The sequence below is a fragment of the Panthera tigris genome, chromosome B3, assembly GCF_018350195.1.
Source record: "Panthera tigris isolate Pti1 chromosome B3, P.tigris_Pti1_mat1.1, whole genome shotgun sequence".
Classification (NCBI taxonomy): domain Eukaryota; kingdom Metazoa; phylum Chordata; class Mammalia; order Carnivora; family Felidae; genus Panthera; species Panthera tigris.
This window is the reverse complement of record NC_056665.1, coordinates 94,823,644-94,848,757: the sequence shown is the minus strand read 5'-3', so window position 1 is coordinate 94,848,757 and position 25,114 is coordinate 94,823,644. Positions and strand designations below refer to the sequence as shown.

At 35.1% G+C, this 25,114-nt stretch overlaps 1 protein-coding gene and 1 pseudogene across 1 annotated transcript in view; one reads left to right on the top strand and one right to left on the bottom strand.

Annotated features, from left to right (window-relative positions):
• Positions 1-25,114, top strand: part of MDGA2 (MAM domain containing glycosylphosphatidylinositol anchor 2) — an 856,127-nt gene that overhangs the window by 507,361 nt on the left and 323,652 nt on the right. The window lies entirely within an intron of this gene.
• LOC122240021 lies at positions 14,945-15,089 on the bottom strand (annotated as a pseudogene).

Sequence of the window (25,114 nt, the reverse complement as noted above, 5' to 3'; positions counted from 1 at the left end):
CCTTCCCTTCTATATCTGATGATGTCACTCAGTGTTGAAAGTGAAAATTTTAATTTTCAGATTTTTCCCAGAAAATTATAAAAAACAATTAATTTTCTTGAAGTCCTACCAATAGCTGACTTTGTTATTGTCTCTTTGCTAGGAATTATTTATAATCTAGTGTGGAGAGATCCCACCCCATTCTTACTAATTCATAAATAAGTGGCCATCAGTCATTTTGATTGACAGCCTCTGGTTCTGCAGAAACAATAAATCTGACCACATCAATTATTTGAGTCCTCATGATCACCAAACTTAGATTCTTTTATCATTTCTAACAGGAGAACAGAAGTTCCTGACTTCATTTTCTTGTATGTTTTGGGAAATTCCAATAGTGGATCCATAGACAACTGTACAGCAGATAAAAGAGGGGGATGGCATGAGGCAGGACACTGACATTGTGAAATCACCTCCAATGTGGTTACATCTCTGATATTTATAATATTCTTGTTGAAATCTCCATTATTTTGATGGAGATTACTGTATCTCTCTTGTTTAAGTGGCAAGGGGTTGCTATTAAACTGTTTAAAAAAAACAAAAAACAAAAAAAACAGTTTTCTTAGAAATCCCATGAAAGGAAAAGCAAACTGACGGCAAAAAAGGATGGCAATTGTCAGTTGAAGGAAGAGCTGATCCCATAGCATCCAGGCAAGTTACAGATGCACAGATTTTGCAGATGTCTAATATATTAAGAATGGTCAGCTGACAATAGAGAAACAGTAGAGATACTTTTCTGTAAACAACACACATGGCTAAATGCACTGGAGTTGTACATTTTGTCTAATTGAAATATGCATGAAAAATAGATACAACCATGCTGGAAATGCAATTAAGTTATTCCCTTGGGACATTACGAAGGCAGAAGTCACCCATTGTTTTAAAACTGGTCTACCATTATAAGGTTTTACTGGATTTTAAATATAAATAAAATACTTGCATTTAGAGTAACTCCCATTTTGTCCGTCTGTGCCACTCAATTAAGCAGGAAATCTAAATCTTATTCTAGGATGCATCTTACAAAGTATTTTTAATAACTCCCTGAAATGTGTACGTGTGTGGTTAAAAAATGTTTTAGCACCTCTAATCTGAGGTCCCAGAGATGTATGACTTAATCACAGCACTGCCTGTAGTTTATAAATCCCTCAGTTCTGCTAATCTTGCCACCTTTTGGTTTCTACTATTTTGTCTCTTGTGGGAAGAAATTCCCACTGCTATGGATTTTCTGGTCCCTGACAACCTCCAGTCCTCTTCTTCCTCTCTTTTCAGCCAAAAAGTCTTCCCTGCCTTTCACAAGCCCTGGCTAAAAGGTGCTTCCCACAGCAGAGCACATATAAAGAGAAGATTTAGGTGCAGACAGAGGTTAAGTAACTCGCCTCAAATTATAATAATAGTAAAGGTAAAAACAGAGATCTGGGTGATTACCCAGTTCTCTTTGTAACCAGTAAGTTAAATTGATTCTTATTCAACTTTAATTAGAATTGGTTTCATGCAGTTACTTTTCTTTTTTTTTTTTTTTTTAAATTTTTTTTTTAACGTTTATTTATTTTTGAGACAGAGAGAGACAGAGCATGAACGGGGGAGGGTCAGAGAGAGCGGGAGGCACAGAATCGGAAACAGGCTCCAGGCTCCGAGCCATCAGCCCAGAGCCCGACGCGGGGCTCGAACTCACGGACCGCGAGATCGTGACCTGAGCCGAAGTCGGCCGCTTAACCGACTGAGCCACCCAGGCGCCCCATCATGCAGTTACTTTTCAAATAGGTATCAGCTTCAGAAATAATGGTGGATTCTCACAGGTGGAGCATGCCGGTGGTGACTGGTCAGGGTCTACATTTGAGAGTATTGCTAATTTTCCCCAATTTTCAAAAAGCTAAGTCCATACTGTTAGGTGATGGCAGCTAAAAGCAGAATCCAATGTACTGGGTACTTGCTAGAATGCCTGATACATTCTAGACACAAATTGTCTTTTCTGCCTGTGTGGAGCCCCTGTGGATTAGTTTTTAAATTACTAATTAGAAAGAGGACCATTTGGTATCAGTGGGAGAAACAAAGCTGGTTTTTTTGGTTAGTTAGTTTGTTTTTGTACCATCAGGTCAGCCCTGGACTTGTGTGTAAAATATTCTTTACCTCAGGTGAGGTTTTTCTCAAGCTGGTTCATAATTTTGCTTTTGCTTTTTTTTTTTTTTTTAATAATGACTTGTTTCCAGTTTTTTTTGTCCTTCAAGCTTTGTTGGCTAGACCAGGAGGTAATGGTTCCTTTCAGTTGTTTCTTGTGTTGAGGTATCTTTATTCTATTCTAATGACCCATTGTTATACAATATCCTACTAAAGATATCTTGCCCAATACCGGAAGATGCTGATGCTTGTATTATGGATGAAATGACTGATATTGTTAAAAGAAGGAAATACACATTGTATTTCTGATAAGAAGATGAATAAATGAATAGATATCTAGAAATACATGTTTTTGGAATAATGAAATAAGTATACTACATATGTATTAGCTATTACTATTACATCTTTCTAAAAGGTTTCTAAAGATGGATTAAAAAGGTAAACAGGGCTGCTTATGAAACTAAAGAAATGAAAACTTAGAGCAGAAGGTGTGTATTGACCTATAAAAATGGAGCTGTCTTGGGATACCTGGGTGGCTCAGTTGGTTAAGTGTTGGACTCTTGATTTCGCCTCATGTCATGATCTCAAGGTTCGTGAGATCAAGCCCTACATTGGGCTCTTCATAGTGAAGAGCCTGCTTGGGATTCTGTCTCTTTCTCTTTGCCCCTCCTCCCTGTACATATATATATATATATATATATATATATATATATATATATACACACACACACATATATATATATATATATATATATATATATACACACACATATATATATACATGTACATATATATATACCCATATATATATATATATATGTATTTTTTAGTGAAGTTGTCTTGATATTAACCACCAATGCTATTGTTATATATGAAATCAAGTAGAACAAAAATGTATGTTTTTAGTCTGCCTTATCAGTAAATCAGAGGCTAAGGTTAGGTAAAAAAAGTTTATTAGAAGGCCAGAAAGCTCTGTGTCAGAGCTCACAGTTGCAAGAGTAATGGAATGCTACTTTGCACTGTGTCTCTATCACTTTGGGCAGAGACCTAAAGGCTTATAGCAATTTAGAAGTTGCCAAAAAACATCTGGCAAAGTGAACTACCAGACCATGCATGATGACACTGGAAACTGCTCTCTACCTCCCTTTTAAGAGGAGTTGAATTTGGAACCTAGGGATGGAAGACAGGGATTTTATTTTATTTTATTTTATTTTATTTTATTTTATTTTATTTTATTTATTTTTTTATTGTGAGTGCTTCATTGTTTCTCCAGGTGGATAAGAAGGTTATGCTTCTTTCTTTTCTCCATCCAAGTGAGGAAGACTTCAAGCATTCTGTCCTAAGATCTGCAGACTTTCTCGATCTACACAAGACAGGATCCCATTTTTCTTCTCCACTCCTCCTTTAGTCATCATCATGTCTATCACCCTGAAAGAACTAGCCCCTGTGGCTATGAGAGTGGAAGGGAAGAATCAAAGAACAAAGTATATAAAGGAAGAAACGGGGCTAAGTCAGCCCCCCACTATCTGTTATTCCGTCCTAGGCTTTCAGGATATCAGGCCTGAACTAGTACACAATTGGAGGGAATGGAGAAAGCATTAGAGCATTCATAATTTTTTTTTAATTATTGAACTGGACATTTTCATTACAGAAATGGGGCTGTTCCTGGGAATTACTACAGGGAACTGGAAAAGCTATGAAATGTGCCCCAAATTTCATCCAATAGCAGGAAAAGAAATAGCCTATCACATAGGCTTTAAGGGCCAGTGGAAGAAAGAATAAAGTTGATTTATGGCTCCTTCCTGTTAAGCACTGCTAATTCAATAGTCCATTGCATATAAGCAAGAGAGTTCAACTCTGACTAACTTTAACTAAATGAATGAATGAATACATAAATAAAATTAAATTTTGTAGGTTTGTTTTCAGTCTTCAGAAAGATTGACTGAAACACAGAGGAGCCCATCCCCCAATCCCTCCACGAACCAGGGCTGCCATTTCTGTGGCTACGGTGCACTGAATTTCACATGTCCTGCTGTTGCCCATTCAACATGGGATGCAGTCTCTAGCACAGTTACCCCTACTTCCCAGGAAACTCAACATTGTTGCTGCTACCTCTGTCATATGACACTGAAATGGATCCTCTGTGGTTTCTACTTCTTTGTATTAATAACACCCAATTTAAAGCTTATAGTAGATGCATTCTACTCTGGCTACAAAGAGATTGGGAGATAAATTATCTAGGATTGCATTGTGGGGGGAGGTGGCGGGGGGAGAAGGGGGAAATACCAAAATGTAAGGATGGAGTTCAAATGTTAGACCCTGTGTTTGGTGAGACCCAGTAATTTACCCATTAAAAAAAAATATTTAAGATCCCAAATCTGAGAACCACAATATAAGAAATTCAATTTCTGAGGTCTTTAACTTAACCACTAGAATAAAAGTACAATATTACCAAAAAAGGTCTATTAAAGGAATACAAAACTGCCTTCTTATCTGAAAATGTATAAGCACATTACCAGTAGATGTTTAAAAAGCATTTAATACATTTTAACATCTCTTCCTATTTTTAAAACAAATCTCTAAATAAGAAGTAGAAAAGAAACTACTCAAATCAATAATATTCAATTTAAATTTTGCCTAAATGACAAAAAGAGAAAACTAGAATAATTTCAGTTAAAATTAGGATCTAAATATGGATGCTCTTTGTAGTTTTTTTTTTAATTTTTATTTAATGTTTATTTTTGAGAGAGAGAAACAGAGATAGAGCATGAACAGGGGACGCGCAGAGAGAGAGAGAGGGAGACACAAAATCTGAAGCAGGCTCCATTTCTGAGCTGTTGGCACAGAACCTAATGCAGACCTTGAACTCATGAACTCAACTCAACTCATGACCTAGCTAAAGTCAAATGCTTAACCAACTGAGCCACGCAGGTGCCCCTTTTTGCAGCTTGTTTTAGATTGTCTTTGATTTCTAGCAAATGTTCTCAGAAAATAAGATAAAATAATTTATATAAACGTAAAAAAGAAAAAACAAATTTGCTGATAAATTATACAATATAAAATACTTTAAAATATAAGTAAATATATCCATATAAATATATATTTACAATATAAATATAAAATACTTTTATAGAGACTATATCTATATATCTATATCTATCTATATATCATATATATAATATATATTATATATATATTATATATATCTATATAGATATATATATAATATATATCTTCCAAATATGATATGGAAGAGTATGAAAGTAATTGGATATGAGTTAATTATAAAAAATTAATAGCTATGTTTTAGGAATAAATGATGGTAATGAAAAAATATTTCATTGATAACTTAAAAATAAAATGTTTTGGAAAAAAAATCTTCAAAAATGGTGTAGAATCTAAATAAAGAATGTATGAATTCATATCTAAAACTGCAGTATGTGTTCTGAATTAATGGAAAAACATGCCATGTTTTTGAATGAATCCATCTAATATAAAATACCCCAAATTAATAAGCAAATTTAATATAATCCCAAATAGTTCCCAGAGTTCTGTTTATATGATTTCTTAAATTGAGTTAAATAAAATAATCTAGACATTAAATAAAAGACAAAAGCCTGAAAATAACCAAAGAAGTATAAAATAGAATAGCAGTGAAGGGCTGGTACAGAGTGAAGTTGTCTTTATAAAATTCAGAAGGTAAAAATATATTGTATTACATATAATAGTTTTGCATGTGAATGGAAAAATTAATACAACAGAGGAGATAAACCATAAATAGATCCTAGACATGAGAATTTAATATAATAAATTTGCTGCTCAATTATTGTGATAGAATGAAATATTAAATGGTGCTGCTGTTACTGTATCTCCATCAGAAAGAAAAAACAATTAGACCTCTAAATTACATGATATTCAAAATTCAATTCTTTTATTTTTTTTTAATTTTGATTTTAGAGAAAGAGAGCAAGTGAGGGAGGGGGCGGGCAGAGGATAAGAGAGAGAGAGAGAAAGAGAGAGAATATCAGGCAGGCTCCACTCTCAGTGTGATCCTTCAACCCTGGGATCATGACCTCAGCCAAAATCAAGAGTCAGATGCTCAACCCACTGAGCCACCCAGGCACTGCCAAAATATGATTCTTAATGAAGTAAAGACTTCATGTGCAATTTAGGGGAAAAGTGGGCATAATTTGCCATACTTTAACAACCAAAAATCCAAAAAAAAAAGATAATAATTTATGTTATATAAAAATTATGTTGTTTAGGAAAAGATATCAAACAAAATTCATAGAAAAATAATAATCAAAAGGTTATAATATATAATATTTAAAGACATTTTAATGTTTTTGAAGTACAACTAATGGAAAGAAAAATAGACAAAGGATATGAATTGGTAGTTGATGAAAGAAAAAGTCTATGTAACCATTTACCAAATTAAAAGACTCAGAATAAGATGTAGTCATGGAAGTGCAACATAAAGTGATAATGAACTACTACCTAATACAATCATAGTGCATAAAAATTCAGAACAAAAAAAATCTATCATAGCTGAGAGGTAGGAAAAATGATACTCATATGCGTGTCATGAAACATATATTTCTTTTGGAAAGAAACAGGACAGAATTTCAGTTAAAACTACTTACAAGTCAGTTTCATGTTTATAAGAATTATTCCCATCAAATAAAGCCATCAGTTTGAAAATACATATTCAGAGACCATTACTATGGAATTGTTCAGAGAGACAAAAAACTGGAAATAAAATCAATGCACACAATAGGGAAATACTTGAATAAATTACATGAATTCATGGCCAGGGATATAGTATAACTAAGATAGATAGATAGATAGATAGATAGATAGATAGATAGATAGATAGATAAGAGCTCTACTTTGGAAGGATTTCCATGAGTTATTTTGCATGAGAAAAATATTTTTTTAAATGTGTTATAGGATTAATTTTCCTGGAAAGACAAATGAAACTACACACCCAAATATGTGTGTGTGTCTTTGCATATATGTGCATATTTTTATATATATGAATATATGAGTCTGAACAAAAACGTAGAATACCATGATATTAACATGGAGTATGTGGGGAGGTGAGGGTATGAAAGAAGAGAGTGGAGTGAGAGGCAAGCATTTAGAAGAAAAAGATTGAAACAAATATATATATATATATACATATTATACATATATATATATATATCATAGTATATACCTATAAATATTATATAATGTATATAACATGCTTATAATATGTTATTTATAATGAGTATATAAATGTATATATTGTAAACACATAAATTACCATTGTGTGTGTATAAAATTTTAAAACTTCAGATTCTTTATTTTTCTCATTTTTCATGTGTCTCTTAGAAAATGGGCAAGGAGGAAATAAAAAGAAAATCCTGAAATAATTTTTAGAACATCTGAAAGTTCAAAAACTGTTTCTGCAGGATGATATGTAAGATCATCAGATATAATATCATCAAGCTATAAAGCATGTGGTTACGTTTTGTTTTTTTTTTAATAGTAGAAGATGAGGACCTATCTACCAATGAAAGCTCATCAGTGGACAACACAGGGAAAACTCCCAAATGTTTGCTGGTACTGTGGTACTGATTCTCTGGAAAACACCTGGTCTGACTAAAATCAAGCCCTAGACATCCTCAGACTGGCCCACTAACACCACAGGAACTAAACACTACCCACAACAGGCAAACAAACAAACAAAAAATCCACTGCGGGTGACTGGACTAAAGGAAAAAGCAACTTACCCACAACAGCAGGGCACACATATCACCCATAGGAGACACCCCTGAAGTGCCAGATTCTGGTAAATAGGGGACACTGCAATGCAGGGTAATACAGGACTTCTTCTTCATAAAGCCATTATTTTCTAATGCAGGAGATGTAGCTGTCTTTCCTAACATACAGAAACAGACACAGAGAGTTAGACAAAATGAGGAGACAAAGGAATATGTCTCAAATGTAAGAACGGAACAAAATCACAGTAAGAGACCTAAGTGAAATGGAGATAAATAATATGCCTGATAAAGAATTCAAAGTAATGATCATAAATATGCTCATTAGATTTAGGAAAAGAGTGGAGGACATCAGTGAGATCTTTCAATGAGATTTAAAAAAGAATCAGAGATAAGAACACAATAAATGAAATTTAAATTTTTTTTCAACATTTTTTATTTATTTTTGGGACAGAGAGAGACAGAGCATGAACAGGGGAGGGGCAGAGAGAGAGGGAGACACAGAATCGGAAACAGGCTCCAGGCTCCGAGCCATCAGCCCAAAGCCTGACGCGGGGCTCAAACTCACGGACCGCGAGATCGTGACCTGGCTGAAGTCGGACGCTTAACCGACTGCGCCACCCAGGCGCCCCTATAAGTGAAATTTAAAATACACTTGTTGGAATAAATAGTAGAGTAGAGGAAGCAGAAGAATAAATCAGGGACCTAAAGGACAGAGTAATGGAAGATAATCAAGCTGAGCAAGTGAGAGAAAAAAACATGGCAAAATGAGAACAGATTTAGGGAACTCAATGCCACCATAATATTTAATAACATTCACATTATGGGGATCTCAGAAGAAGAAGAGGAAGAAAAGGGGGAAGAAAATTTATTTGAAGAAATAATAACTGAAAACTTCCTTAATCTGGAGAAGGAAACAAATCCGCATCCAGGCACAGAGATCCCCCAATAAAATTAATTCAATTAGGTCCATATTATGACAGCTAGTAATGAAGACAGCAAAAAGTAATGATAAAGAGAGCATTTTAAAGGTAGAGAAAGTAAAAGCATTACATACAAGGGAAACCCTGTAAAGCTATCAGCTAATTTTTCAGCAGAAACTTTTCAGGCTAGAGGGAGTGGCATGATACATTCAAAGTGCTGAAAGGAAAAAATCTGCAACCAAGAATATTCTATCCAGCAAGGCTGTCATTCAGAATAGAAGGATAAGGAGTTCTGCAGATAAAAGTGAAAGGAATCCATGACTACCAAACCAGCCCTGCAAAAAATGTTAAAGAGGACTCTTTGAGTGGAAAGAAAAGACCATAAGCAAGAGTAGGAAAAGTAAGAAGCAGAAAAGCAGAAAAAATAAGTATATCTGTAAAAATCAGTCAAGAGACTCACAACATAAAAGGATATAAAGTATGACACCATATACCTAAAATGTAGGGGAGAGAGGAGTAATGAATGAGTTCAAACTTAAGTGACCATCAACTTCATATAGACTGTTGTATACATAAGATGTTACATGCACACTGAATGGTAATCACAAACGTTGTAATAGATATGCAAAAAGTAAAGGAATCCAAGTGTATCATTAAAGAAAGCCAACTATTTTTAAGAGAACATATCAAGAGAAGAAAGAAATAGAGAAAAACCAAAAAGAATCATAAAACAAGTAACAAAATAGCAATAAATAAATACCTATCAGTAATTACTTTGAATGTAAATGGACTAAACACTCCAATCAAAAGACATAGGGTGACAAAATGGATAAAAAAGCAAGACCCATGTATCTACTACCTTCAAGAGACTCATTTCAGAGCAAAAGACACATTCACATTGATATTGAAAGGATGGTAAAGCATTTATCATGGAAATGGATGTGAAAAGAAAGCCAGGGTAGTAATATTTATATGGCACAAAATGGACTTTGAAAGAAAGATTGTTACAAGAGATAAAGAAGGACACAATATAATCATTAGGGGAGCAAGCAAGCAAGAAGATATAACAATTATAAACGTTTTTACACCCAATATGAAGGCACCCAAACATTTAAAGCAGTTAATAACAAACATAAAGAAAGTGATCCATAATACAATTGTAAGGGACTTTAATACCCCACTTACATCATTGTATAGATGTCCAGTAGAAAATCAGAAAGGAAACCGTGTCCTTGAATGACACATCGGACCGGATGACTTTTAACAGTTACACGTAGAACATTCCATCCTAAAACAGCAGAATACACATTCTTTTCAGGTAAACAGTGAACATTGTCCTGAATAGATCACATATTAGGCCACAAAACAAGTCTTAACAAATTCAAAAAGATCAAAGTCACTCCATGCATCTGTTCTGACCACAATACTATGGAGCTAGAAATTAACTTGAAAATCTGGAAGGAGCACAAATACAGAGGCTAAATAATATGCTACTAAACAGTGAATGGGTCAACCAAGAAATCTAAAAAGAGACAAAAATACATGGAAATAAGTGAAAGTAAAAATATAATAGTCCAAAATCTTTGGTATGCATGCTATAAATTTCTCTTAGAATTTTCTTCCAGAAAATATAAATTTATAGCAATACAAGCCTACCCCAAGAAGCAAGAAAAATCTCAAATAAACAACCTAACCTTATACCTAACAGAGCTAGAGAAAGAACAAACAAAACACAAAACCAGTAGAAGGAAGCCATTAATAAATATTAGAGCAGAAAAAAATGATAAGAAACTAAAAACAAAACAAAACAAATAAAACAGTTTTACTTAAAAAGTAAAACAGATCAGTGAAACCAGGAGCTGGTTCTTTGAAAATATCAACAAAATCAATAACATTTAGCCAGACCTGGGGTGGGGGGGAGGGTTGGAAAGGACTCAAATTAAATGAAATCAGGAATAAAAGGGGAGAGTTAAGTCAGTTAAGTGTCTGAGTCTTGATTTCAGATCTGGTCATAATCTCCTGGTTTTGTGAGTTCGAGCTCCACATTGGGCTCTGTGCGGACAGATTCTCTCTCTGCTTGGGATTCTCTCCCTCTTTCTCTCTCTCTGTGCCCCACTCATACTCACACCATCTCTGTATCTCTCAAAATAAATAAGGTTAAAATTTTGTTAAACATTAATGTATTTTAAAAAAGAAATGAAAAGAAAACTGACAAGAAATAAAAAGGAATGGGGCACCTGGGTGGCTCAGTCAGTTGAGCGTCCAACTTCAGCTCAGGTCATGATCTCACAGTCCGTGAGTTCAAGCCCCGCGTTGGGCTCTGTGCTGACAGCTCAGAGCCTGGAGCCTGCCTCGGATTCTGTGTCTCCCTCTCTCTCTGACCCTCCCCCAGTCACACTCTGTCTCTCTCTCTCTCAAAAAGTAAACATTAAAAAAACTTTTTTAAAAAGAAACTTATGATCATATCAATAAATGCCAAAAAATTTTTGACAAGATACAACATCCATTAATGATAAAAACCCTCAACAAATTTGGTTTAGAGGGAACATACTTCAACTTAATAAAGGCCATATATGAAAAACCTACAGCTAACATTGTACCCAATGGTGAAAAACTTAGTACTTTCTCTTAAGATCACAAACAAAACAAAGTAGTCCAATCTCACTAGTTTTTTTTTTTTAGTGTTTATTCATTTATTTTAAAAGAAAGATACGGAGAAGAGGAGAGCCAGAGATAGAGGGAGAGAGAGAGAGAGAGAGAGAGAGAGAGAGAGAGAGAGAGAGAGAGAGAGAATCCTAAGCAGGCTCCACACTGTCAGTGCAGAACCCAAAACAGCTCAAACTCACGAACTGTGAGATCATTACCTGAGCTGAAATAAACAGTCATGAGTCAGACACTTAACCGACTGAGCCACCCAGGTACCCCCCAGTCTCACCAGTTTTATTCACTATGGTACTGGAAATCCTAGCCACAGCATTTAGATAAGAAAAAAGTAATAAAAGACATCCAAATTTCAAGGAAGAAGTAAAACTTCCACTATTTGCAGATGGCATGTTACTCTCTATACAAAACCCTAAAGGGTCCACAAAAAAAAAAAAAGAATAATAAAATAAACAAACAAATAAATAAATAAATAAATAAATAAATAAATAAATTGATAAATGAACTCAGTAAGGTCACAGGATAAAAAATTAGTGTATAGAAATCCATTGAATATTTTATACACTAATAATGAATCAACAGCAAGAGATATTAAGAAGCAAAAATGTTTATAATTACACCAAAAGTAATAAAATAGCTGGGAATAAATGTAACCAAGGAAATGAAAGATCTATACTCTGAAAACTATATAGCAATGATGAAAAAAATTGAAAATGACACAAATGAAAGGTGTCCCATGCTCATGGCTTAGAAGAACAAATATTGTTAAAATGTCTGTCCTACTCAAAGCAATCTACAGATTTAATGCAATCTTTATCAATATACCAACAGCATTTTTCATAGAACTAGAACAAAGAATCCTAAAATTTGTATGGTATCACAAAAGACCCTGAACAACCAAAACAGTCTTGAAAAAGGAAAACAAAGCTGGAGGTATAAAAATTCCAGATTTCAAGTTATATAAAGTTGTAGTAATCAAAAGAGTATGATACTGGCACAAAAATAGACATATAGATCAAATAAAACAGGATAGAAAGCCTAGAAATGAACCCACAATTATATGGTCAATTAATCTTTGACAAAGGAGGCAAGAATATGTAATGGGAAAAAGACTCTCTCTTCCACAAATGGTGTTCAGAAAACTGGACAGCTACATGCAAAAGAATGAAGAAGCTGGACCACCTCTTACACCATAAAAAAATAAACTCAAAGTGGATTAAAGATCTAAATGTGAGACCTAAAGCCATAAAAATCCTAGGAGAGAGCTCAGGCAGTAATTTCTCTGACACTGACAGTAGTAACATTTTTTTTTTTTTTTACATATATGTCTCCTGAGGTAAGGGAGAGAAAAGCAAAAATAAACTTAGTACAACATCAAAATAAAAAGCTTCTGCACAGTGAAGGAAACAATCAACAAAACTGTAAGACAACCTGCTGAATGTGAAGAAGATATTTGCAAATGACATATTTAATAAAGGGTAAGTTTCTAAAATATATAAAGAAGTGATACAACTCAACACACCAAAAAACAAATATTCCACTTAAAAATGAGAATACATGAGCAGACATTTCTCCAAAGAAGAAATACAGATGGTCAAAAGACACATGAAAAAATGCTCAACATCACTCATCATCAGGGAAATGCAAATCAAAACTACAGTGAGATATCACCTCACACCCATCAGAGTAGCCAAAATAAAAACACAAGAAACAACAAGTGTTGGCAAGGATGTGGAGAAAAAAGAACCATTGTGCACTGCTGGTAGGAATGCAAAGTGGTGCAGCTACTCTGGAAAACAGTATGAAGAGTCCTCAAAAATTTAAAAATAGACCTACCTTACAGTCCAGTAATTATACTGCTGGGTATTACCCAAAAAATACAGAAACACTAATTCAAGGGGATACATACATCTCTGTGTTTATTGCAGCATTGTTTGCAATAGCCAAATTATGGAAGCAACTAACATGTCCATCAATAGATGAATGAATAAAGAATATGTTATTATATAATGTTCACACAATGTATATTCCATACACACAATGGAATATTAGCCATTAAAAAGTCATGAAATTGTGCCATTTGAAACAACATGGATGCAGCTACAGAGTGTAATGCTAAGTGAAATTAAGTCAGCCAAAGAAAGATGGTTTCATTCATATGTGGAATTTAAGAAACAAAGCACATTAACAAAGGACAGAGAGAGACAAACCAAAAAACAGACTTTTAAACTATAGAGAGCAAACTGGTGGTTACCAGAGGGGAGCTAGAGGGGGAGATGGGTGAAATAGATGATTAAATAGTACACTTAATCCTGATGAACATTGAGCAATGTCTAGAATTGTTGAATCACTATATTTTAAAACTGAAACTAATGTAGCACTGTATGTTAACTATACTGGAATTAAAATGAAAAAACTTAACAAAAGTTAAAAACTTTAGAAGATGCAATTTATGTGTAAGTAGATCTGTAAGAACAAAATTTCAGATGAGTCTAAATCTTATAGATAGCTTCACTCTTATAAATGTGCCATTTTGAGAACTTGGTGTCAATTACTCATTTTTTGTCCTTTTTTTTAATGGGGTATCAGATAAAATTAGTCGTTAGACAGAAAAAAATATGTAGGGAAAGATTTGAAACTTTTCTTGTCCTCAGTACTTGCACATAATTTCTCATTGATTTATCAAATGGTGCTTTTTTATTGATACCTACAGAAAGTGCTACAAATCTTTGACATGGATGCTTTATTTATACTAAGGTAACTTGTGCTTGATTGTTGGTATATCTAACAATTATTTAGTAAGTTTTTCTTTTTTGTAACTTCAAGACAACCTAATTTTATTCAGGTTAGTTAGCATTATTTATTGTTATGTATATTCATCCTATAGCTATACTAGTAACATAAATTCTTACCCATTAAATGAGAAATAATATACTTGACTAGCTTTAGTGCCTCCAAGAGTATTGAGTGGTTATTTTCCTTGAGAAAACACAGTCAGATTTTTTTTATGCATAGGATTTTTAAGATTTCTAGCACTTCCCAGAGGGGAAGATGACATCCAGTGCGGTATTTAGTATGTCTGCCATCTGGGTTTTTAGATTCATTTGGTTTAATTCAAAGATTAAAGACAGAAAAATTGGACCAAATGGTGGAATAAAGCCCTGTGGAAAACATGCCTCTGCTGTGATTATTTTTGAGATTAATTGATTCTTTAACTTGTAACTATATCCCGTGACTTCAGTGGCAGTTAATAACTGATTAACCATGAATATGTAGATTAATTGTGCCAGTGCATGCTGGGAGATGAGTTAACTCTTTTATGTAACTAGAGTACCCCAGTTTAAGTGGAGAGTAGACTAAACAAATGCTCCCATGCTTTAGTGAATCTTATTTCAAACAGGACTATCTAATATATAAGCAATAATTTTGAATTTTTTAAGGAGAAAATCTATGCCTTCATTAAAAAAATAGGGAGTGTGTAAAAAACACTTCCAAGTTTTCTAATCTAAAAGATTGGAAGCTTGAATAAATACTTCTTAAAAACAAGGATGCACTACACTTGATCTTAGCCAGAAGGCCAAGAAACGATAAAAAACAAGGATGCACTATTGATAAATCTTAAATGATGTTCATTTGTAAAAATCTATATAATTATACCATTAAAATAGTTCACATATTGACCATTTTTATAAAGCTCCCTATTGTTCTTATTTTTTTCCTTATAAATTCCTAGCTCTTTTCTATTGGGACTTAAATATATATCTTTTGGCTTCAAGGAAAACAAAACAACAAAAACAGAGCAGGACTCCTATGATCAAGTGCTGTCTTATAGCTACTCCTCTAACTCGTCGTGAAAGCCAAGTTCCTTGAAGATTCATATCTATGAATCTTTCCATATTTTTACTGGCTTTCAGTGCTTTAAGGCACAGGAAAATGACTATCAGTTCTATTACTCCTCTGACACAACTATGATGAAGGCTACCAGTAACCTATTTCTTGCCAAATTTCAAGTCACTTTTCAGTTCTATTTTTACCTTGATTCTTTTCACCATTTATTCTGGTTTCTAACTCTTCCGTGGGAGTGGATTGACCTTTTAAATTTATTTTGTTTCCCATTGATTTGTTTTGTCTCTACCCTCCTCATCACTTTTTCAGTTTTTTTTTCCTAATTCTTTCCTTCTTTTTTCCTCAATTTGGTGTTGCCCATGCTCTATCCTTGAACCTTCCCTGTCTTCCTTCTGCACACTTCTTGAATGGTCTCATCCCTCACGTAGCATATTGATGACACACAAATCTGTATCTGCAACCCAGACTTCTTATTCTTCTTAATGTATAGTCTATGTGCCTTATAACTAGTAGAGCAGTAGGTGCTTGACATTCGACATGATTTAAACAAAACAGGTTCTTCATCTTCCATAATCTCCTGCCTTGTCTCCTCTGGCCAGGAACAGGTTTACTTTATATTTTATTTCTGTTACTGTACCTTCTACCCAACTGCCCAAGCCAAGTCCTTGTCTCACTCTCTTCTTTCTCTCAGCTCTCTATTTAATCAGTCACCCAGTTCAGTTCATGCAAGTTTCTAGGATTAAGAAAGGTAACTTCTATCACTGTATATATTTTTGTTTCTTTTTTTTTTTCTAACCAGTTAAAATATTTATTATAAAAATTTAAAAATGGGTGCCTGTCTGGCTCAATTGGAAGAGTGTGCGACTCTTTCAGGGTTGTGAGTTTGAGTCCCACATCGGGTGTAGAGATTACTTAAATGAATAAAACTTAAAAAAAAAGATAAAAATTTAAGCAATACTAATTGTAGAAAGTGAAAATTCATTTGGTTCTGTATTATCAGAGATAAATCTAGGTTACTTCTTTCCTTCCTTTTCTTCCTTCCTCCAGATACTGAGTTCACAGCTTACAGTATCCATTTCCTGACTTTTCCCCTTAACATGCATGAAATTAACTTGTAGTATTATGTCCAGGGCCTGATTCAAGTTCTTTTTTTTTTTTTTTTTTTTTTTTAAATATATGAAATTTACTGTCAAATTGGTTTCCATACAACACCCAGTGCTCATCCCAAAAGGTGCCCTCCTCAATACCCATCACCCACCCTCCCTCCCTCCCACCCCCCATCAACCCTCAGTTTGTTCTCAGTTTTTAACAGTCTCTTATGCTTTGGCTCTCTCCCACTCTAACCTCCTTTTTTTTTTTTTTTTTTTTTTTTTCCTTCCCCTCCCCCATGGGTTTCTGTTAGGTTTCTCAGGATCCACATAAGAGTGAAACCAGGAACTGACAAATTAAAGTCATTTTAAGAAACAAAAATAGGGTATTTTTGTTTCTTAAAATGACTTTAATTTGGCAGTTCCTGGCATGTTTATTTAGCCAAAGAGAAAATCTCTAGAAAATTATTTCAGCTAGACAGCAGTAGCTATTCTGTTTATGGGGAAAAAACTAATTTCCCTTAGATTATTTTATGTATGCGTAGCCTTGCTAAAGATTGACATTGATCATATTAACTACAGATTAATCTTCTTTGTGTTAATACATTAGATCATTATAGAATACTTATGTCCATTATGTCAGGTTGAAGGAATACAAACATGACTAAGATATGGATCTTATATGTACATAGAGATATATATATTTTATAGAAATCCAAATTAGTTATGTCATTAAAATATATTTGAAGCAAGTATTCATATATCAAATCATATATCAGTTATTTATATTATTTCATAAATGAGAAGAATTTTGTCCTCTCTTAGATAATAAAAATCATATTCTCTTTACTTCAAAGAATATTTTGCATTTGTCAATGAATACTATTTTTACATGTTTTAATTTCACATACTCAACCTATAAATTTAAAAGAAATTTATTTTAAAGAGAATAAATAAGTGTAGATAAAATATGTTCCATAACAGAAAATAGTACAGTGTGTTTTTGTAATATCATCAAAGCCACTTAGTATGAAAACTGAATATTAAATAAATATAGAGAGAGATCTTATGTCACTTAAACTATGTATAAAGATTGAAGAAAATTAGAAATGATAACTTAAAGGTCCTTGGATAAAATGTATAGCAAGTACTCCTTCTAAATCCTGGGTGTGAAAGTTGTTGACTTTCAAGTTAATCTCTCTCATGAAATTATCCTCAAATGGAAATAGCTACATAACCCAAGGTCAAGCCTTCTCTCTAGGGAAGCCCTAACCCAGTGACTAATCAGTGTCCTTTATAAAACAACTTTTTGGGACAACTTAAAGTCCATTGCAACTGTAGAGCTCCTTCTGGATCATCTTGAGACTTTGTAGTGATGCATCACAGTTTAACTCCTCCCACTGCCTAATCTTTCCTACCTTTAATTTTTTTTTCAAGCCACCATAAAAATTGTTCCTAGGGGCACTCCTCAAAAGTTTCCTGAGTGCATGTCTTCATCAAAGACTCGTATTTTCAAGGAGTCATTCTAGATGGTCTGAGGAAATAGACTCTAAAATAGAATGGTACAAACATCACCCATCAGCCCACTAACTTACTGACAATGAGGACCCCATTGCTGGTAGTAGGTGGACAACTGATAGCTCTTGAATGCTGTAGTGGTGAAATTGTTAAAACCCCTGATGTTGAACAAGGATAGGTACCAGTGGAATGTAATGCACTGTGAATACACTATCTCTGGCTTTTGTAGAATTCAGGGGAAAGTTATTATAAGCATGATGGAATCTGTTTCTCATGGATTCTATTTATCCAGTGGAGAAAAAGAATGCAAGGCTGAATGTAAATAATCATGAATTGGAGGTGATGTGTGAGAATAAGAAGGCTTTCTTCCCAGAATATAAAGAAATGTTCATCTTCTTTAGCCAGAGGTCATAAAGGCTGAAAAAAAAGGCTTAGGATTTACTTAAATATATAGCTGAGCTTTACAGAAACTTGAATCCTTAGCCCTGACAAGTCAGCTAAATCAGTGTCTGAACCCTGCTTGAGAACAAGTGGTACTCTGATTTGCAGGGGTGGGGGGAGGGTTGGAGTACATTTGGGTTAATGATCTCAGAAACCTTGAAACCTAGTTCTCCATAAGCATTCTGGGCCTACAGAAATGGTCTATTCCTCCTAATTAAGGGCTTTTATGTCAATCTTGCTTAAAGATGGTTCAGAAACTTCTTCCCCCTGAAGATATACCCTCACCTCCATTCCTGGCCTCCAGATCAATATATAGGGTCAGCAGATGACATCATGTGGCCACAGAAGTATGTTTACTGGTAGGCATTGGGAGAGCATGTATGGAATTGGATTCTGAGGCTGCGGGATCAAGTGGGATGGAGAATAAGATTGAATAAGTTTGGGGATAGAGAATACATAAGATCAAATGGGGATAGAGAATAACAGTTTATTGATATGATAGTATTCTCCCATGATATAAAATTTAGCATCTTAGCAAGGATAGCAAGAGAGAGTTGCTGCTGCCAGATAGCTGTTGGAAACTTGAGGAAAGCAAGCATTCCCACTAAAAGAAGTATAAATACCAGAGCTGCTGTGCATACAGTAGAAAAAGGTGTCAAAAGACTCAGATATGTGAACATACTAAAGTGAATATACCAGTTAGAGTCCAGAAAAATCATTCACTCACTATCATCTGTATAAAGGCTTCAAGGACACCCCTAAAGCAATAAGAATGTGCTGATGACTGAGATGCAAGCATCACTGAGAAGTTCCTAGGTGTCTGTTCTCTGTAGGCAAATGTTGATAGTAAGAGATGCTAGTACAGAACCGAACTGCCTGATAGGAATGGAAATGTCAAGATCTCAAAATAATAGAATCTAAGTGGCAGTGCTTAGTTGTCACAAGCAAGGTGGACACACAGTTATTTTAATGAGGAGCTAGTTAAAATGCACCCAGGGCTCTAGACTCACAGGGGTCCTGGAGACCAACAATAAAATATAGCATTGCATAGAGCAAAATAAGTGGACACTCAACAAAGGTATTATCCAGTCTATGCTATTAAAGAAATCAGGGGTGCCTGGGTGGATCAGTGGGTTGAGCATCTGACTCTTGGTCTCAGCTCAGGTCGTGATCTCATGGTTCGTGTGATTGAGCCCCATGTCGGGCTCCACACTGACAGCACTAGGGATTCTCTCTCTCTCAGCATCTCCCCTGTTTGCTCTCTCTCTCTCTCTCTCTCTCTCTCTCTCTCTCTTTCAAAATAAATAAACATTTAAAAAAAATCAGAGGGATGATCAGGAGGCTGAATATGGTCACATAATAAACAAATGATGATTCCTTGCCTAATTGTTGCAACTGAGGTAATTTTCAGACTTTGAACTCTTTGAAGGGGAGACTAAGTCACTAGAAAGAACACTACAACACCACAAGAAGTGTATAATGATTCTCAAAATTCTTTGTTTAAAGAACCTATATCCACTTCTTTAAATAACCATTTTCTAGGAAAAGGGGACTTGTGAAACATTTTGAGGAGTGTGTTACACAGGATCTAAGTTGACTTTGATACCTGATATTCTACAGAATTATCATGCTTTTATATCATTGGAGTTGGGCATACAGGTACCAGGTAATAAATGCAGTTGTGGCCCATGGCTAGCTCACATTGGGTCAAACAATCCACAGATCCCCCTTGTTATCATTTATCTCATCTCTAATTGTGTACTTGGGATGGACATATTTTCTAGTTGGCAGAGCCTCCATATTGATTCCTTGGCTTTGGGGATAAGAGCTGTCCTAGTGAGAAGGCCAAGTTGAAGCCTCTGAAACTTCCCCATTTTTCAGGTGAGATTTATCAAATGTAATCATATATCCCAGAGGAAATACCACAGATTGATGCCATCTTTAAAATCCTAAAAGATATGCTGGTGATGGTCCACCTCACATTCTACTTACTGACAATGTTGTCTCCTGATGAAACCAGAGAGATCCCAGAGAAAGATAATGGACTACCACAAACTCATCTAAGCAGTGCCCTTATTGCAGCTTATGCCAGATAAGTTCGTTTTGCTAGAGTAGAATAACATGGACTCAGATACATACTGTGTACCAGTAATATACTTAATGCGGTCTTTTTCATTTCTGTTAGGAAAGATAATCATAAATAATTTGCATTCACTTGAGACAGACAATAGCATATATTGGCAGTCTTGCCCTAAAACTAAATTAACTCTCACACTCCTTTTCATAAGGAGTCATCCAAAGAGATATAAGCATCTGGACATTCTGTTGAACTTGTTATTGTTCCACTATATCGATGGGATTATGTTGATTAGTCCAGATAAACAAGAATTGCTAAGTACATTGGATATCTTGGTAAGACATGCATAATCCAGAGGATTGAAATAAGCCTATGAAGATTCAGGGGCACACAGTATTAATAAAATTTTAGAGATCCAGTTGTTGTATCTTACCAGGATGTTGCCTCCAAAGTAAGGCACAAATTATTGCATCTCACAATTCCCATCCTTCAGAAGGAAACACAATGCTTGTTAAGTCTCTTTGGGTTCTGAAGCATATTTCACACTTGTAAATATAATTTAAATCCATTTATCAGGTGATTTGGAAGTCTTCAACTATAGACTTCAACTGTGTCTCAAAGTAGGAAAGGGTTCTGTAGTATTCCCATGCTGTGATGTAAGTGACCCTGGTTCCTGAGTCACATAACCCAGGAAAATCGATGATATTAGATATATCAGTGCTAGAAAAGATGTGTGGTTTACAGCAATACTAATAGGAGGATTATAAATTCAATTTCTAGGATTGTTAGTAAGATCATGCTTTCTTCAGTTAAGAATTATGCCCCTATCATAAAAATAGCTCCTAGTATGCTACTGGGCATTGGTAGAGATGGAGTGTCTGAATATGGAATATCAAATGACCATGTGGTCTGAAATTCCAATCATACGTTGGCTTTTGTCCGATCTACCAACATTAAGCCATAAAATAGTTGAGACCCATCAGTAGTTCATCATAAAATGGAAGTAATAAATTCAGGAGGAGGCAAGGCCAGGGCAAAGGGCCCAAGTAAGCTGTACAAGGATGTGCCCCCATGGCGTCTATCAGTTTTACTGGCTCCTCTTTGTCAGTCTATATCTGGCCACATAGAGGGTCACTTATATGTTGATGGCGGAGAAAAAAGGCTAAGCTTTTGTGATAGGTCAGCTCAGTATATGTATGCAAGTCAAACACTGGACTGCTACTTCACTAGAGCCCCAACTCTGGGATGTCCCTGATAGACAGGAATGAGGAAAAATATTCTTAATGGGTAGAACTTTGGTTTGGGTAGTGTACCTGGTCAACCACTTTGTGTGGAAAGAGATCTGTTTGAGTAGGTTGTTGGACATATTATTATTGTGGATAATTATTGAATGGATATTATCGAGGACCAAAAGTTACCCACCACAGAAGAAACACAAAACGATGAAGTAGACAGAGTTGTGAAGACAGTTGTTAACAGCCAGCTTCTGTCACTGGCCACTCATAGGTAGCACAACAGTCTCATGAATAGGATTCCCATAATGGTAGGGATAGAGGTTATGCATAAGCTTGAAACATAGGTCCTCATCCATGAAGGCCGATCTATCTACTGCCACTATTGATTATCTAACCTGGCAGCAACAGGGACCAACACTTGACACAGTAAAAGTACTGCCCTTCAAAATTCCAACCAGTCCCTTGGTGGCAAGTTGGTTACATTAGACCTGATTACCCGAAAGTAACAGTGCATCATTTTGACTGAACTTAACATGTAATCTGGGTGTGGATGTTTATGTTGACCTTAGTCAGCAGCAACCTTACCCAAGGACTTTTAGAATGTTGTATTCACAACACAGGGTCCTACCTAACCACTCATGGGACTAGAAGCACATTTTGCAGCAGTGAAGATATAGCAGTGAGAACATTGCCATGGGATTCCTTGGTCATATATTCTTTATTACCTAAAAATACCAACTTACTAGAGTGATAGAATGGTCTTTGGAGCGGGCATCTGAGTCTCAGAGTGATAATGGCTGCTAAGAAAGGGGTGCTATTCTCCAAGATACAGTACAAATTCTAAATCAATGATCATTATTATCTAATGCTTTTTTTTTCTATAGAATACATAGGTTCAAAACCAAGGAGTGACCCCACTTACTAACATCACATTCAGTGTCTCACTTGGGGAATCCATGTTTCCCTTCCAACTCTGGGTTCTGCCAGTTTAGAAGTCCTAAGTTCTCAGAAGAGGAAAAGCTTTTATTAAGTGATATATCAAGAGCCACATTAATCTTTAAGCCATAGCTGCTACTCATTTACTTTAGGTTTCCTATGTTAGGAAACAGGGAATAAGAGGAGTCACCATCCTGGAAGGAGTAACTGACCCTTATGGTCAGCTGGAGGTAGGGATGTTGTTACACAGTGAGACAGTAAATAATATGTTTGATACCCAGTTGATCCACTTAATCATTTCTTGGTCTTCTCTTGACCAATTTTGGTGGTAAACATCAGTAATGTGCATCAGTAATGGCTTGAGAAGGACATGGTGACCTGGTGCACAAAATCCTCAGTGAGGAAGGGCTGGTAACCTCAGTAAGGGAATCTACTTATACCAAAAGTTGTACTAGCCTAGGATGAGAGCAATTTAGAATGATAATAGTAGAAAGAGATGACGAATATCATCTCACCACAGTTTCTTTTGACAGTTTTCCCCAGAAAGGTGACTAACCAGCATCCTGGAGTAGCTTTTCCCAGATAGAGTGAATTATCATAACTAGAAAGTGGATGTGAGCAGATGCTGTATGCAGCAGCCAGATCCCTTCCTTGATACTGAAGGACTCATTCCTCCAACTGCTGAGAGTTTTAGCAGCTGATGGCTATCAGCTAAATCTTTCTTTAGAAACCACCCTGGGTGCAGTTGATTTTGGCTCTTGATTTTGGCTCAGGTCATGATCTTTAAGTCCTGAGATCAAGCCCTGAGCCCTGCCCCTGGCTCTGTGCTGAGGATGGAGCCTATTTAGGATTCTCTCTCTCCCTCTCTCTCTGCCCTTTCCCTGCTTCAAGCCACTCTCCATATCTCTCTCTCTCTCTCTCTCTCTCTCTCTCTCTCTCTCTCAAAATAAATAAACTAAAAAAATTTTTTTTTAAAAAGAAATTATCCTAAACCTAATAGAGCTATCCCTCCCAAGGTCATGCCTTCTAGGTGGGAGTAGCACAGAGGGAAGGACTGATTGAGGAGGAGGGGGTGGGTATATAAAGCTTAGCTCCCTTGCCTTAGGGCAGGACAACTGTGAGAAGACCTCACCTCTCCATCACTTCTATAGAGCTATTGAGACCTTTGTTATAACTGTGCTGTAGCTCAACTCTCCTCCCCAACAATCCTAAGTCTGTCAATCAAGTGTTGATCTAGAAGGTACTTCTCAATATACTTCCTGCACACATACCTCTCTTTTAGAGTCTTTTCCAAGAAACCTGACCTACAACAAATACTCATATTCAGTATACATTCACTAAGACTATATAGAGTTTAGGTTAAACATATGTACTGTTTTAAGTGATTTATATGTATATGGTAAAATTATATATCATGTAAGTATATTTATATGTGTATAAATATAAACATACCCCTCCACACATATAAAATATATTTTTTTAGGAATGTCATTGTTTGACTTTCTAGAACATGACTTGTCTTTGTTATGTTTGTTTTTAAATAAAATATATATATATATGTAATGTAATATATATTATATTATAATACCTTATATTATAATATAATAATATATTATATAAGTATATATATATCATATATGTAATATATATATGATATATATATATATCATTTAGGAGCTTTGTGAAGTAGAAGTTCCTAAACATGGGTGAATCCAACAGATAATTCTGCCAATACAATGTTCAGTGCACATTGTCACAGGATTGGATTCTCAGAAGGCCAGTGACCTGAAACTTACATAGATCAGAGAAGAGCATGTTTAAATGTTTGTTCAGGTTTGGTCTATTGACACCATCACCTAACAAGAAAAGAGCTAGGGATATGTCAATAAATGCATGTTGGAGAGTAAAATATTGTTAACTACTTGGAGGCCTGGGACTATCATCGTTGTTGCATTGATTACCATCCACTTGTTTTGTCCCTAAACTTTCTGGCTTCAGAATTTTGTTTTTACAACATAACCCAGATCATATCTCCTAAAAATGAGATAGGACTAAAAGAAATTATGTTTTGTCTAAGAAAAAAAAATGAGTTGTTTACAATCCATTCACAATACTTTTTTTTTTCAAGTCACTAAGGCTGAATTCATATAATCAATCTCCTCTAAGGATTTGATTTGTATGTGAAGGACTAATCACCAAGTAAGCGAATATTTGACAGATTCTCAAGACCTTTAAACATTTCATAATAATGATGCTGGTATCCCTAAGTACACTGACTATTAAAACCAGATGGCATGTATCCTTGCACAGCTAATAGAATGAATTTAAACTCAAAGTTCCTTCAATTTTACCAAAAAGCAGCAGTTGTTCTGTAAATTTATACTACTAAAATTAGAAGCCTTTGAGGTAGCTGTGAAAAGATTCTAATGTTGGAAAAAAAAACTCAGAATGTTGCAAAACTAGAAATTTAAGT